The sequence below is a fragment of the Perognathus longimembris genome, chromosome 12 (assembly GCF_023159225.1).
Source record: "Perognathus longimembris pacificus isolate PPM17 chromosome 12, ASM2315922v1, whole genome shotgun sequence".
NCBI lineage: Eukaryota > Metazoa > Chordata > Mammalia > Rodentia > Heteromyidae > Perognathus > Perognathus longimembris.
The window spans coordinates 55238625-55254264 of NC_063172.1; the positions used below are offsets into that span (position 1 = coordinate 55238625).

Below are 15640 nucleotides of genomic sequence, written 5' to 3' on the forward strand. Positions count from 1 at the left end.
CTCCTGAGTAGCTTGCATTACAGGTATAAGCCACCAACACTCAGCTTAGTCTGTTACCATTAAGTTCAGTCTGAGCTGTGTATTTAAATAAATATGTTATCATGTTGAGAATGCTCCCTTCTATTCTCGTTTGTTAAGTATGTTTTTATGAAAAAAATTGCTTTTGTTAAATGATTTTATGCATCTATTTTGTAAGATGCATAAAATAATAGATGTGTTGTTTTGTTTATTTCTTCTGTTGATATGGTATATTGCACTGATTGATTTTCATAAATTGAACCAATCCAGCATTTCAGGGATTCATTCTACTTGTTTATTGTTGTATGTTGTTAGATTTAGTTTGTTAGCATTTTATTAAAATATTTTTCTCCAATATCTATGTGAGACATTGGTCTATAGTTTTTTTAATGGAGCCTTTGATTTTAGAATCAGGGAAACATTGGCCTTATAAAATGTGCTGAGAAGCTTTTCCTTTCCTTATCTTTATTTGAAACGATGTGTGAAGGGTGGCATTTATACTTCTTGAGTCATTTTCAGTAGATTGTATGCCTCTAATATTTTGTCCACTTAATCTAAGTTACTTGATCTACTGGTATACAATTTTTATAGTAATTTTATAATCATATTTGTTTTGGCGAGGTCGATGTTGATGTCTTCTCTCTCATTCTTAGTTCTAGTAATTTGAATAATTTGAGTATTTCCTTTTATATCTATTCCCCCTACCACTTGGCTAGGTAGCTGAGGTGTACCAGAACTGTTGATTTTCAATAATCTTTTTCTTCTCTCTCTTCCCTACCCTTCTCTTTATTTCCTCCTTTTCTTTATTTCTTCCTTCTTTTCTTTCTTCGTTTTATTTTTATTTATTTATTTGCCAGTGTAGGTATTGAACTACGGGCCTTATGCTTGTTAGAAAATCATTCTCCCATGAGAGGTACACCACAGTCTTTTTGTTTGGAAGGAGGATTTTTATAACTTTTCCTAACTGTCTTCAAACACAGCTTTTCTGTTTCCTCATTCAGAGAAGCCAGGTATTGTAAGACTCAGTTTAAGTGGTAAATAAACTTCACCCAAGAAAGAAACCAAGATGTGATTCAGGTCATTGAGAATAGACAGCATACTCATCAGTTTCAACTAATATTGAGTTTATGTACAGAAACAGAGGATAAAGACAGTCAAAGGATTCCACCCATTAGGATGTGCCAACATATCTATTGAGCAATTGGTGTGGGTGATTAGCACTTAATTCTAAATATAGGGTCTGGAATGCAGAAATCTAGAGCATGCCAGTAGACAATGGCATATGACTCTGGAACAGGAACAATATGCCTACACAAAAGCCTGAACTCAGTACAGGCTTACTAAGGAAGTGGAAGCTTTTGATTAACTTCTAGAGTTCTAAAAATATTAATTATGACTTTTTGGTGGCAATTTTGTAGTTGCTTTTATGGCAGGCAGGATTTTCACAGGCTTCTATTTCATGATTACACTGGTGCAGCCTAAACTACATTTGTTATTTTAAAAATTATTTCAGAATATCAATGGTCAAAGTTTCACGATAATTTCTTTAGTGATAAAACAATGTAAGTAACCAGTAACAAAAGTAGTTTAAGGATGAAAATTGGAAACAGAAAAACAGTAAAAACTTTGACTAATGCTAATATCCTCCTCATATCAATAAACTTTCAAAGTATATTCGTTATAAACAAAAAATCATTAAATAAAAATTATCAGCAATACATGCAAAATTATTATGAAATTATTATTTATTATCAAAAAGTTTATTGGTGTTTATAGGAGGTACAGAATTTTAAAGCATAGAAGATATAGGTATAAGAAGATAAAATAGGCATAAGAAGATAAAAATCACCAAAGTATACACATACATAGATTATACAGATAATATGTTGTGGGAGAATAACTTCTCTGACCAGTGGGAAACTTAGCCTAGGCACAGAAGTTCTGATGCCTTATTAGCAAACTAATAGGCCTATGGGGAAAAATTTCCATTAAGAGTCTGCTGTGTTTGATGGCCAAAGGAAGCCACTTTTGTAATGAGACTCTCCCTTTCCCTGTCTAGAGCCTCCCTGGGGAGAGTTGTTTGCCCTGCTGCTTTAGCAAAAGCTTTTCACTGTAAATAGGGAAGTCTCTTCACAGTAAATAGAGAAGTCATGGTCAAATGTAATTAGTCTCCAGGAAATAGTAGCTAGGTTATAGAGTTCTGCTTTGACTGGTTTAATCCTTTGTTTTAGTATCAACAATCTTTGTAGTAGCTAAGCCCTTTGTAGTAGCCAAAACCTTTGTAATAGCCACCTCCCTCACAGTAGTGACATCCCTGCAACTTTTGTATTGATATGGATATCAGTCTGTATTAATTTTTACTCTTGAAATTGTGAATTGATTTCTAGCCCTATATAAACCCCAGCCCTCCTAAAATGAAGTGTGCATTGGTCCACTCGCCTCTGCATCCCCCGTGTCCTGACTACGGTTGCAGTTACCCTGGTCCAACAATATGTGATATACACAATGTAATGAGAGAGAAAAAAACACTAGTAAAACTCAGTGCTGAATTCCTTATTTATTTATAGATTTATTTTGGGAATTAAACCCAGGGCCTCTTTCTAGCTTTGGAAGTCCTCTACAATTTGACATCTTTCTCAACTCTAGAACCCCTTTAAATATATCTCCTTCCATGATTTTATTGCTTTATATTTTAACCTTTATTTGATTTTGAATTACTTTCCAAGAATGTCAGGAAAATAATCAGAAGAAAATGATGTAAAACAACAAAAACCAAAAAGACTCTTACCACCTGAAAAGTGATATAAACATATAATTTGTCTGAAACACATTATCAGAGGGCAATAGAATTCTCATTTGCAAAACTGTACCTGTAGCTTTTAGAGAATCAATAGTTGAAATCTGGGAAATTTCTTTATAAAAGCCCTACACATTCAAATTAACATAGGTACACAGAAAGGCAGTTTTTGGACATAGAAAATGATCATATAAATTGTTGATCAAGGCTATTTTGTCAAGAATTATAAGAAAAAGGATTGAGAGTAGAGTCATCAATGAGATAAAAACAAACCCAGAAGGTGGCTACAACTACAAGTCATGGGCAGAGTGAGAATTGCAGTGCCTGCCTGTGGACTGTCTAACACTCACCGATTTTAAATGTGCTGCATTTTGTACAAGTACTCAACATGTGCTTAGAAAAGATCTATACATAATACTAGAGTTTTATTATTTGTTGTTGTTATTATTATTATTATTTTGGGGCTGCTTGAACTCAGGGCCTTGTGCTTTTGCTTGAATCTTTTACTCTAATGCTTGAGCCACCCCTCCATTTCTGGCTTTGGGCTTGTTAATGATTAGAATCTCTCAGGTTTGGCTAACTGGGATGACTTTGAACCCAAATCCTCAGATCTCAGCCTCCTGAGTAGCTACGAATTACAGGCATTGACCACTGGCACCTGGATAATAGTAATTACTTTTTGATAATGAAAGAATGTATTTAATTCTTATTCATTCATTTTCATCTTTTCCTCCAGCCAGTAAATATATATCATCTCATATACCACATCATTTAAAAGCTAACAAAGGAGATAATAAATTAACCCAGTATTTAATATATAATGAGGATTGATTATATGTATTACATAAAAAAAAACAATTTAGAGACAGATTGTCATAAGTCAAGTTATATTTGTCTTCTGGGGTCCTTTACTGAGTAAATTAATACACTCTTTCACTGGGTATAATGTTTGTGCACAAAGTCATCATGCAACTCTTTGGGTATGATAGGTCATAACTCTAAACCCCACTCTAGGAAGGCTGAGGCAATAAATAGAATCCGGGGTTCAATGCCAGCTCCATGAAGTCTCATGTATCTTTGGATATGTGGTTATGCGGTCATATGGCTCTATGAAACTCTACATAAGGCTCCCACATTTTAGTTAAGACTTGTCACCTCACTTTGGAATATAAGCTTTTAATTTTTTCTTCTGTACAGATTGCAGTTATCAAGTACAGGTCTCTGAGCTCTTTCAAAACTTCTAGAGTATGCTGTCTTCAGATTTGGTCTGATTACATTGGCTTAATCACATTATTTTAGACACTGCATTTTAAAGGAAAACTTGACTTACTTTTTTTTTTTTTTTTTGGTCTCTCTATAGCTTTACTGCTATAGCTTTCCAGCTTAGTGACCATGACACTACCTTCCTGAGGACTGCTCAGTAATATAAAAATCACATCCAAACATCAGGTTCTTAAGTTTTTTACTTTATTGTTATTATAGAGATGATGAACAGAGGTGTTACATTTACATGAGTCAGGTGACGCCACAATTTCTTTTCATTCACTCTCTTCTCTTCCCTCACTCTCTCCAGTCCCTTCCTCCCATCTCTACCCATAAATTGTATAGTTCACTTTCATCTATGTTGTGAGCTACACTGCCACACCTTTTCACCCCTTTCCTTGAATTCTGTGCTCTTCCACAACATATACAAGGTAAAGAATACAAAATCATCAGAAAAAGAAAAAAAAATTAAAAAGTCTTTTGTTTCTATGTCTTAGGACTTCATTTCAGAATGTATATCATTTTATATAAACATGAAGAGGAACTTCGGCATTGCACCTTTGTAATTCTTCCTAATATTATCTTCTTTCGGTTTTATTGTATCTAGAATCTTGTGGAATTCATCAGTGCATTTTAGTTCTAACTTCTACATATCAGAGAGAACATATGCTGTTTAGCTCCCTGATCTTGGCTTACCTCAATTACCATGATTTGTTCTAGTTCCATCCATTTCCCTGCAAATGACATTATTTTATTCTTTCTAATGGCTATGTAAAATTCCATTGTATATAGGTACCATGTTTTTTTGGTACATTCACCTATTGAGGGGCATTGGAGCTCTTTCCATATCTGGCTATTGGAATAGTGCAGCAATGAACATGGATGTGTAAATGTTCGGGGTAGATGCCAGGAGTTGTGTTTAGTTTTTTGAGGAGTGGTTGTATTCGTTTGTAGAATGGTTGTATTAGTTTACATTCCTACCAGCAGTGTGATAGGATTCCTTTTTCCTCACATCTCTGCCACCATTTCAAACATCAGTTTTTAATTTCATAACCACATTTAGTAAAGAGCATTAGAGAATATTACAGAAATATCATTTCTGCTGTGCTTTTAGGGTACAATAACAATTGTGACAAGTTTTCATGGTTCCTGGCTCTCATAAATTTTTATGTATATTATTATTTATACTTCCTAGGAACCTTTTGCAAAATGCTACATTATTGTCCAGCTAACTCTAGGTCATAGAAGCAAGCTGAGCTGTGGATTGGCATTATCCTGTTCTCTGATCAGGCCCTGGAAGTTTGTACAGTCCTTGCAATTTGTGGGCTGTCTGTTCTGTGCATTGCTGCTCTAGGACTGAAGAGCAGAGGCTGTGGAGGGGAACATCAGGAAGACTGCAGCCTGCTATGGTAATGAAAGACAACCAAATTTTTCCCCTGGAGACTGGAGAAGGAGAGTTGAAGGATTTATTCGAGAGAACTACAGAGAACAGTACACTTCCAAAGTACCATTATAAAGGAGGCTAGAAACTCAGATCAATCAGCAGGATTCCAGACAATTGGGCAAAAGACAAGCTTCAAAACCATCTTTTTAAAAAAAAATATTGTCAAACTGATATACAGAGCGGTGTTTCATACATTAGGCATTGGATACATTTCTTGTACTGTATGTTACCTCCTCCCTCATTCCCCCCTCCCCCTCCCCTTTTCCCTCCCCCCCCATGAGTTGTTCAGTAGATTTACACTAAACAGTTTTGCAAGTATTGCTTTTGTAATCATTTGTCTTTTTTACCCTGTGTCTCTCGATTTTGGTATTCCCTTTCAGTTTCCTAGTGCTAATACCTGTATACACAGTTTCCAATGTACTCAGATAAGATACAGAGATAGTGCAGGTACAAACCACAGAAAGGGGATACAAGAGGATCATCAACAATAGAAGCTACAGTTTCACATCGCATGTTGAAAGTAATTACAACAGTGATCTAACAATCATTTCCATAACATGGAGTTCATTTCACTTAGCATCATCTTTTGTGTTCATAAAGGTATAGCTATTGGGCTCTTGTGATCCTCTGCTGTGACTAGCTTAAACCTGTGCTAATTATTCCCTATGAGGGAGACCATAGAGTCCATGTTTCTTTGGGTCTGGCTCACTTCACTTTGTATAATTTTTTCCAAGTTCTTCCATTTTCTTACAAATGGGGCAATGTCATTCTTTGTGACAGAGGCATAATATCCCATTGTGTATATGTACCACATTTTCTTGATCCATTCGTCTACTGAGGGGCATCTGGGTTGGTTCCAAATTCTAGCTATGACAAATTGTGCTGCAATGAACATTGTTGTGCTGGTGGCTTTAGTGTGTTCTTGTTTGTGGTCTTTTGGGTAGATGCCCAAAAGTGGGGTGGCTGGGTCATAGGGGAGCTCTATGCTTAGCCTTCTGAGGAATCTCCATACCGCTTTCCAGAGTGGCTGAACCAGTTTACATTCCTAACAACAGTGAAGTAGGGTTCCCTTTTGGCCACATCCCCTCCAACATTTGTCATTGTTAGTTTTCTTGATATAGGACATTCTTACTGGGGTGAGATGAAATCTCAATGTTGTTTTGATTTGCATTTCTTTTATGGCCAATGATGTAGAGCACTTTTTCATATGTCTCTTGACCATTCTCATTTCCTCATCAGAGAAGTCTCTTTATTAGTCTTTAGCCCACTTGTTGAGGGGGCTCTTGGTTCTTTGTGGTTTTGTTTTGGAGGAATTTAATTTTTTAAGTTCTGCTTATATTTTAGATATGAGGCTTTTGTTCGTTATATGGCCGGTAAATATCTTTTCCCAATCCGTGGGCTTTCTGTTTATCTTGCGAGCTATGTCCTTTGCCGTGCAGAAGCTCTGCAGTTTGATGCAGTCCCATTTGTCCAACCTTTCTTTGATTTGTCGCATTTCTTGGTCTTTGTTAAGGAAGTTCCTTCCTGTGCCAAGGAGCCCAAGTCAAAACCATCTTTTATAGATAAGAATGAGGCATCTTTACCCTTTAATTTTGTGGGCTTTGTGTTTTTCATGGCTCTTAAAACTGAGTAAGAACAATCTTGCATGCTTACTCCCTAATCAAAACTTTCAATTAAATAACTCAGATGGACAGCTCCCAGCAGAACTACTTAAAATTGGTTTGGCTTCTTTAAGTTGTTCTGTGTACCACCTAGAGATTCCTAGCATGTTGTGTTTCCTATTTTATGTTTTGTCTTTGTGAATAGGCATTGACCACCAGAATAGAGGACAGATACAGAGGAGAAATAGAGAGGAAAACTTGGGTATTATTTTAAATATCACAGTAGCTTGAACGTAAGGTTTTGTTTCATTTTGTAATTTCACTTGCATAGACAGTTGTGATTTGTTTATAGTGGAGCTTTTCCAAAGTGTGATCATGGGTAAGTCACACACACTAAGTGTCGCGTCCGCCTCGACCAGCAAGGAAGACACAACACCGGATTCTTCTCTCAGCAGTTTATTCCAGAACCTTGAAACAGTCTTTCTCTCTCTTCCTTTCCCGGGGGCTTCCCCCCCTCCCTCGGGGGCTTCCCGCTTGGCCTTAAGTGCCTTAAGTGCCGACTGGGTAGCCAATCCCGGTAAGCTACGTGGGGATTACCGATAGGTCCAGGTACTCGGAAGCAAGCCAGAGTCCAAGCTTTAACCATATTAGGAGTTGTTTATCACAGAGAGCACTCGCCGTCGGGAGGGTGGAGGGCGGAAGCTGGCGCCATTTCAGGGCGCAGCTGCTTGCAGCTCTCTACAACTAAGAACCTTGAACAAGCTGACTACTTTTTTTTTCTTCTGGCAATGACAAAGCATTCTGGAAAGAACTCAGGTGGAGATGGAACTTCTTAGGACATGAATGGGCAATTTTCCAATCTCAGTGCCACTGGGCCTCCCTGAAAATGAAACTTCAATGAAGATCAGACACAAAATAGGATTACTTATGAGCATTCCAATTTATAAGAAAATACATGTTTTTTAAAAAAAATTTTTGTTTTGTATATGTGCAGTCTTCTCCATTTTGTGATGAAGATGCAAAATCAAGTTGGAAACATTTGGAATTGTAGCATATTAGTATTATTAACTATTATTATTAAACATTGATAAGTGTGTGTGTGTGTATGTGTGTGCGTGCATACCAGTAATGGGACTTGAACTCAGAGCTTGAAGGCAGTCCCTTGGGTTTTTCTCTCAAGCCTAGCACTATCACTTGAGCTATGGTTCCACTTCCTGTCTCATTTTCTTGTGTTTTTTGGTATGTGTTTTTTTCTGAATAATTATTTACTTATTGTCAAAGTGATGTACAGAGGGGTTACAGTTCCATATGTAAGGCAGTGGGTACATTTCTTGTTCAACTTGTTACCTCCTCCCTCATTTCTACCACCTCCCCCTTCCTGTCTCATCTTTTTCTTTATTGTTGAAGTGTGATACAGAGGGGTTACAGATTCATATGAAAGGCAGTGAGTACATTTCTTGTTCTACTTTTTACTTCCTCCCTCATTCCCCCCTCCCCCTCCCTTTCCCCTCTCCTCCCAAGAGTTGTGCAGTTGGCTTATACCAAATGGTTTTGCAAGTGTTGCTTTTTGAATGGTTTGTCTTTTTGTTCTTTATCTCTCAATTTTAGTATTCCCTCTCCTTTCCCCAATTCTATTACCTGTATAAACAGTATCCAGGGTACTCAGTTGTAATACGGTGGTAGCGAGGGTACAGCCACAGGAAGGGAGTACAAGAGAAACAAAACTAAACAAACCAGTCACGCAAACAGACAAGGAAAAAGAGAAAAAAAAGTAGTACAAGTTCACATGGAATGTTGAGAATAATTACAACCGTGGCATAATTCTTGCTTCCGTAACGTGGAGTTCATTTCACTTGGCATCTTCTTATGGGGTCATGTATGTGTAGCTATTGGGGTATTTTGGTCTTCTATCACGACTAGCCTACTGATGTACTAGATATTCACTATGAGGACACCATAGGGTTTATGTTTCTTTGGGTCTGGGCCACTTCACTTAGTATGATTTTTCCAAGTCCTTCCATTTCCTTACGAATGGGACAGGGTCATTCCTTCTGATGGAGGCATAGAACTCCATTGTGTATATGTACCATATTTTCCTGATCCACTCATCTACTGAGGGGCATCTAGGTTGGTTCCATGTTTTAGCAATGACAAGTTGTGCTGCGGTGAACATAGTTGTGCTTGAGGCTTTTGTGTGGTCTTTTGTAGTCTTTTGGGTAGATGCCCAAAAGTGGGGCTACTGGGTCATAGGGGAGCTCTATGTTTAGCCTTCTTAGGAACCTCTACACTGCTTTCCAGAGGGGTTGAACAAGTTTGCATTTCCACCAACAATGTAGTAGAGTTCCCTTTTGGCCACATCCTCTCCAGCATTTGTTACTATTAGATTTCCTGATAATAGACATTCTTACTGGGGTAAGGTGGAATGTCAATATTGTTTTGATTTCCATTTCTTTTATGGCCAGTGATGTAGAGCACGTTTGCATGTGACTCTAGGCCATTCTCATTTCCTTTTCAGAGAAGTCTCTTTTTAAGTATTTAGCCCATTTGTTGATTGCTTGTTTTGGAGTAATTTAACTTTTTGAGTTTTGTGTATATTTTAGATATCAGGCCTTTGTCCGCTGTATGGTTGGTAAAGATCTTTTCCCAATATGTGGGCTTTCTATTTATCTTGGAAGCTATATCCTTTGCCCTGCAAAAGCTCTGCCATTTGATACAGTCCTACTTGTCCAGCCTTTCTTTGATTTGTTGGATTTTCGGGTCTTTGTTGAAGAAATTTCTTCCAGTTCCAAGGAGTCCTAGTGTTTCCCCTATTTTTTCTTGTGGTGTTTTCAGGGTATCTGATTTTATTTCCAGGTCTTTATTCCATTTGGAGTTGATTTTGGTGCAGGGTGATAAATAGGGTCTAGTTTTAGTTTGTTACAGATGTTGACCCAGTTTTGCCTGTACCATTTGTTGAAGAGGCTGTCTTGTTTCCAACCTATATTTTTAACTTCTTTGTCAAAGATTAGGTAGCTGTAAGTCTGTGGGTTCATTTCTGGGTCATCACTTCTGTTCCATTGATCCTCATGCCTGTTCTTGTGTCAGTACCAAGCCGCTTTTATTACTATAGCTTTGTAGTACAATTTAAAGTTTGGTATTGATATTCCTCCTGCACTGTTCTTTCTGCTTAGGAATTTTTTTGCTATTCGGGGTCTTTTATTGTTCCATAGGAATGTTTGGATTGCTTTCTGTATGTCTTTAAAGACTGGTGTTGGGATATTGATTGGTATTGCATTGAATTTGTAAATAGCCTTTAGCAGTACTGACATTTTCATGATGTTAATCCTCCCAATCCAGGAGCATGGGAGGTTTTTCCATTTCCTTAGTTCTGCCTTAATTTCGTTTTTTATGTTTTTAAAGTTCTCATCATAGAGGTCTTTCACTTCTTTGGTTAAGATTATTGCTAGATATTTTATGTTTTTATGAGGCTATTGCAAAAGGAGTTGCTTTCCTGATTTCAGCCTCGGTCTTCCGGTCATTGGCATATAGAAAAACCATTGATTTTTGAGGATTTATTTCATATCCTGCTACTTTGCCAAAGTTTTTGATCAGGTCTAGTAGCTTGGGAGTAGGTATAGGACCATGTCATCTGCGAAGAGAGAAAGTTTAACTTCATCTTTTCCTATTTGGATCCCCTTTAGGTTTTCTTCTTGCCTAATTGCTCTGGCTGGGAATTCTATTTCTGTGTTGAAGAGGAGAGGAGAGAGCTGACATCCCTGTCTTGCTCCCAATTTTAAAGAGAATGGCTTTAATTTTTCACCATTTAGAATTATGCTTGCTGTTGATTTGTCATAGACTGCCTTTATTATTTTCAGGAATGTTCCCTGGAATCCCAGTTTTTCCAGGGCTTTTTATCATAAATGGGTGCTGGATTTTATTGAACTCCTTTTCCACATCTAGGCTATAACCATGTGATTCTTTACCTTGCTCCAGTTGATGTGGTAGATTATATTAATTGACTTGTGTATATTGAACCAACTTTGCATCCCTGGGATGAATCCAGTTTGATCATGGTGTATGATTTTTTTTGATGACTTGTTGAAGTCGTTTGGCCAGAATTTTGTTGAGGAGCTTTGTAACGATGTTCATCAAGGAGATGGGTCTATAGTTCTCTTTCCTTGATGTGTCCCTGTCTGGTTTTGGGATTAGTGTTATGCTAGCATCATAGAATGTGTTTGGTAGTGAGCTTTTACCCTCTATTTCATTGAAGAGTTTGAGGAGTGTTGGTGTGAGATCTGTTTTGAAGGCCTTGTAGAATTCCGCTATGAATCTATCTGGACCTGAGCTTTTCTTGGAAGGGAGATCTCTTATTGTAGTTTCAATTTCATTTCTGGATATGGGTCTGTTCAATATCTTCTTGGTTAATTTTGGGCATATCAATTTTTGTTTATTTGTTTTGTTTTTGTTGCCAGTCCTGGGGCATGGACTCAGGGCCTGAGCACTGTCCCTGGCTTCTTTTTGTTCAATGCTAGCACTCTACTTCTTGAGCCACAGTACCACTTCAGCTTTATATATATATATATATATATATATATATATATATATATGTGGTGTTGAGGAATCGAACGCAGGGCTTCAGGTATACAGGCAAGCACTTTACCACTAGGTCATATTCTCAGCCCCAGCATATCAATTTTTGTTAAGAATTTGTCTATTTCTTTCAGGTCCTCAAATTTGTTGGCATATAGGTTTGCAAAATAGTCCCTTATTATATTCTGGATCTTTGTTGTTTCTCTGGTGATGTTACCTGTTTTGTCTCTGATCTTGTTTGAGTGTGCTGTCTACATATTTTGGTCAGGTTTGCTAGGGGTCTGTCTATCTTGTCAATTTTTTTCAAAGAACCAACTCTTTGTTGTGTTGATTCTTTCTATGGCTTTTCTGGATTCCAAGTCATTTAATTCTGCTCTGATTTTAATTATTTACTTCCATCTATTGGTTTAGGGTTTGGCTTGTTGCTCTCTTTCAAGGAGTTTGAGTTGCTTTGTTAAGTTGTTGAACTGAGATTTTTCCAATTTGCTTATGTGGGCACTCAGGGCTATAAATTTTCCTCCGAATATCACCTTTACTGTGTCCCAGAGGAGCTGGTAATTTGTGTGTTTGTCTTGGTTTAGTTCCATAAACATTTGAAATTCTGTTCTGATTTCCTCGATGATCCATTGGTGGTTCAGCAATGTATTGTTGAGTCTCCATGATTTGTGGAGTTTTCTTCAGTGGCCATTGCGTTGAGCTCTAGTTTTATTCCATTGTGGTCTGAGAGAATGCAAGGGATGATTTTGATGTTTCTGAATTTGTACAGGTTTGCTTTGTGCCCTAACATGTGATCTATTTTGAAGAATGTTCCATGTGCTGCTGAGAAGAATGTATGTTCTGGTGTTGTTGGATGGGATATTCTGTAGATGTTGGTTAAGTCTAGATGGCCTGTGAAGTTGTTTAGTTCTGAGGTTTCTTTGTTCAGTTTTTGGTGTGTTGATCTGTCCAGAGTTGAGAGTGGTGTGTTAAAGTCTCCGACAATCAATGCGTTTGAGCTTATGAGAGTTTTTAGAGTCAGCAGTATTTGTTTGATGAAGTTGGGTGCTCCTGTATTTGGTGTGTAGATGTTAAGGATGGTTATGTCCTCCTGTAGGAGAGATCCCTTTATTAGTATGTAGTAACCTTCTTTGTCTCTTTTTACTGTTTTTAGTTTGAAGTCAATTTTATCTGATACTAAGATTGCAACACTGGCCTGCTTGCGTGGGCTATTTGCCTGATAGATTTTATTCCAGCTTTTCACTTTTAGAATATGTTTGCTTTTGTTGGTTAAATGTGTCTCTTGGAGGCACCAGAAAGATGGATCCTGTTTTTTGATTCAACTTGTCAATCTATGTCATTTAATTGGAGAGTTAAGTCCATTAATATTGAGAGGATTGAGAGGTGATTGCTTGTTCCTTTCATCATATCTATCTTTGTAGGGGCTGTGTCTTGCCTTTTTGCTTTACTAATCTGGAATTTTATTTAGGGATGCTTTCCCTGTCTGGATTGTGGTCTTGGGGGTTTTCGATGTGGAGGACATCTTTGAGAATATTCTGTAATGCTGGTTTGGTGGAGATACATTGGTTCAATTTTTCCTTTCTATGGGAGACTTTTATTTGTCCTTCGGCTATGAATGAGAGTTTAGCTGGATACAGAATTCTTGGTTGGTAGTTATTCTTCTTTAGGATATGGAAAACATCATTCCAGTCTTCTTGCTTTCATGGTCTCCACTGAGAAATCTGGGGTAATTCTGATTGGTTTTCCTTTATATTTGATTGTTCTCTTTCCCCTAGTGGCTTTAAGGATTCTTTCTTTGGCTTCTATTGATCTTGTTTTGATTACAATGTGTCAATGGGAAATCCTGTTCTGGTCTGGTCTGTTCGGTGTCCTAAATGCTTCTTGTATCTGGATGGGCCTGTCCTTCTGGATGTTTGGGAAGTTCCCAGCTAATATTCTGTTAAATAAGTTGCCTATTTCATTGACTTCTTTCTCTAGGTTTTCTTCAATACCTATTAGCCTTATATTGGGCTTCCTGATTGTATCTTGAAGCTCCTTAAGTGATCTGTCTTGCTTTTGGGGTTGATTTTGTATAGTTTTTTGTTCTTTTTCCATAAAGTCTAGCTGTCCTCAATTCCTGAGATTCAATCTTCCACATCATCTAGTCTGCTCCCTAAACTTACAACTTGGTTTCTTATCTCCCTACTTTCTGATTGACCTTTCTTGATGGCTTCCATATCTCTGCTGTAACTCTCTCTTAGGTCCTGTATGGACTTCTTACTTCATTAGATTCTAGGTGCTGTCTTTAATCTCTTTTAGCTGAGTAGTTATCTTTTAATAGAACTCCTTTTCTTTCTGTTGGATTTCGTGTATCATTCTGTTGGTGGAGACCATGAAGTCCTGTATTAACTTATGATTGGATTCATCATGTTCATGAATTATTCTTTGGTTCATCTCCTCATGCTCTAGGATACTTCTCTGGAGAGACTCAAACTTTTCATTTATCATTTTTATCAGCATAGTTGATAGAGCATTTTGAGGGCTCGCCTCAGGGATTTCAATTGAATGCTCTTTTTCCTGTTTGTTTTGAGTGGGTGATGAGTTTCCCTGTCTTGCCATACTTTTTGTGTTTCTTCTGCCCATTTGGATTTGGAATGCTAGTCTGATCGCCCCCTTTGGCACTGTTTAGGACCTGAACCACACCTTATCAGGTCCTGTTGTGCTATTCTTATAGGTACACAGACCTACACAGTAAGTTCCCTTTCTCTTTTTGGGTATAGCAGCAGATTTGATGTCCCCACAAATTACACTTTGGAAGTAAAACCAACCCTGAGCCCAGTATACAGTAGCTATATTGTATACTGTTACAATCATGTTACTTCCTTTTGGGCTGATACAATTGCTCTAGGAACCCCTTTGATTCACTCAGATTGACCCCAGATGCCTATTACCTTGCCTACCATTAACCTGTGCTCAATGCATTCTGGAGGTCCTGGGCAGTGGTGACTCTGTGGTTCTCTGAGGATTGCAGGTAGAAGTTGGGTGCCCTCAGTAAGTGTGTGTGTGGGGGGGTCTGTGGTTGGCCTGGTCTGTTGCTCCCAAGGCATTGCCAGCAGCAGCATTCTACCTCAGAGGCAGTGGGGCCTGTGACACTCGGCTGGAACCTCTGGGTTGCTGAGGGCAAGTGGCGGTTCTGAGGGCAAGTGGCGGTTCTGGCTGGGCCTCCTGAGCTGCCTACGGTGGGTCCCAGATGGGACCCCTGGGCTGTTGAAGGCAGGCGGTGGGTTTTGGCTGCGACCTCTGTGCTGCCTGCAGTGGTCCCAGCTGAGATCTCTGGGCTGGCAACAGTGGGCAGCAGACTCCCGCTGAGACCCCTGAGCTGCCTGTGGGCGGCCCCTGTGCTGGTGACCTCGTGAGTGGTGGACTCCGGCTGAGACCACTGAGTTGCCTGCAACACCCTGAACTGTGGGTGGAGCCCGGGGTGGGAGCCCCAAACTGTGGACATGCCGGGCTTTGCTCTACCCCCCATCCACGTGTGTGTGTGTGGGGGGGGTCCTGGGCTTCTCTGCCTCTTCCGTGTGTGGTCCTCTACCACCCTCTCACATCCTCCTGGCCAGTAGGGAAATAACTGCAGGAGTGGAGTCCACAGGTAGCCTCAGGTGACACGTAGTCGTGAGACCCCCATGCCCACCAGCCAAGGAAGACACAGGCGCGTGGGTGTCCCGGAGAACTCTCAAGGATGTTCTAGTTTATTCAAGGGAGGGGCTAACAGTTTATACCCCCAGAGACGCACAAAGGAGAGGGACTACTGGATTGGCTAATGGACTGTCAGTCAGGTGATGTCACAGAACTTCCTCTGTGGGTGGAGACCACAGCCCCCCAAGTTCCGGGTCTCCGCCATTACACACGTGGTCGAGCCAAGAGGCGGGGGCTGCTTTGCTTCTCTTCAGTTGAAGCCGGAAGGTGGGGGGA

General features: G+C 39.0%; 1 pseudogene; it reads right to left on the minus strand.

The window, feature by feature from the left end:
- The window catches only part of LOC125360635, a 30577-nt pseudogene extending 15404 nt beyond the window's left edge, over window positions 1-15173 (minus strand).
- Between the last annotated feature and the right edge of the window lie 467 nt (window positions 15174-15640).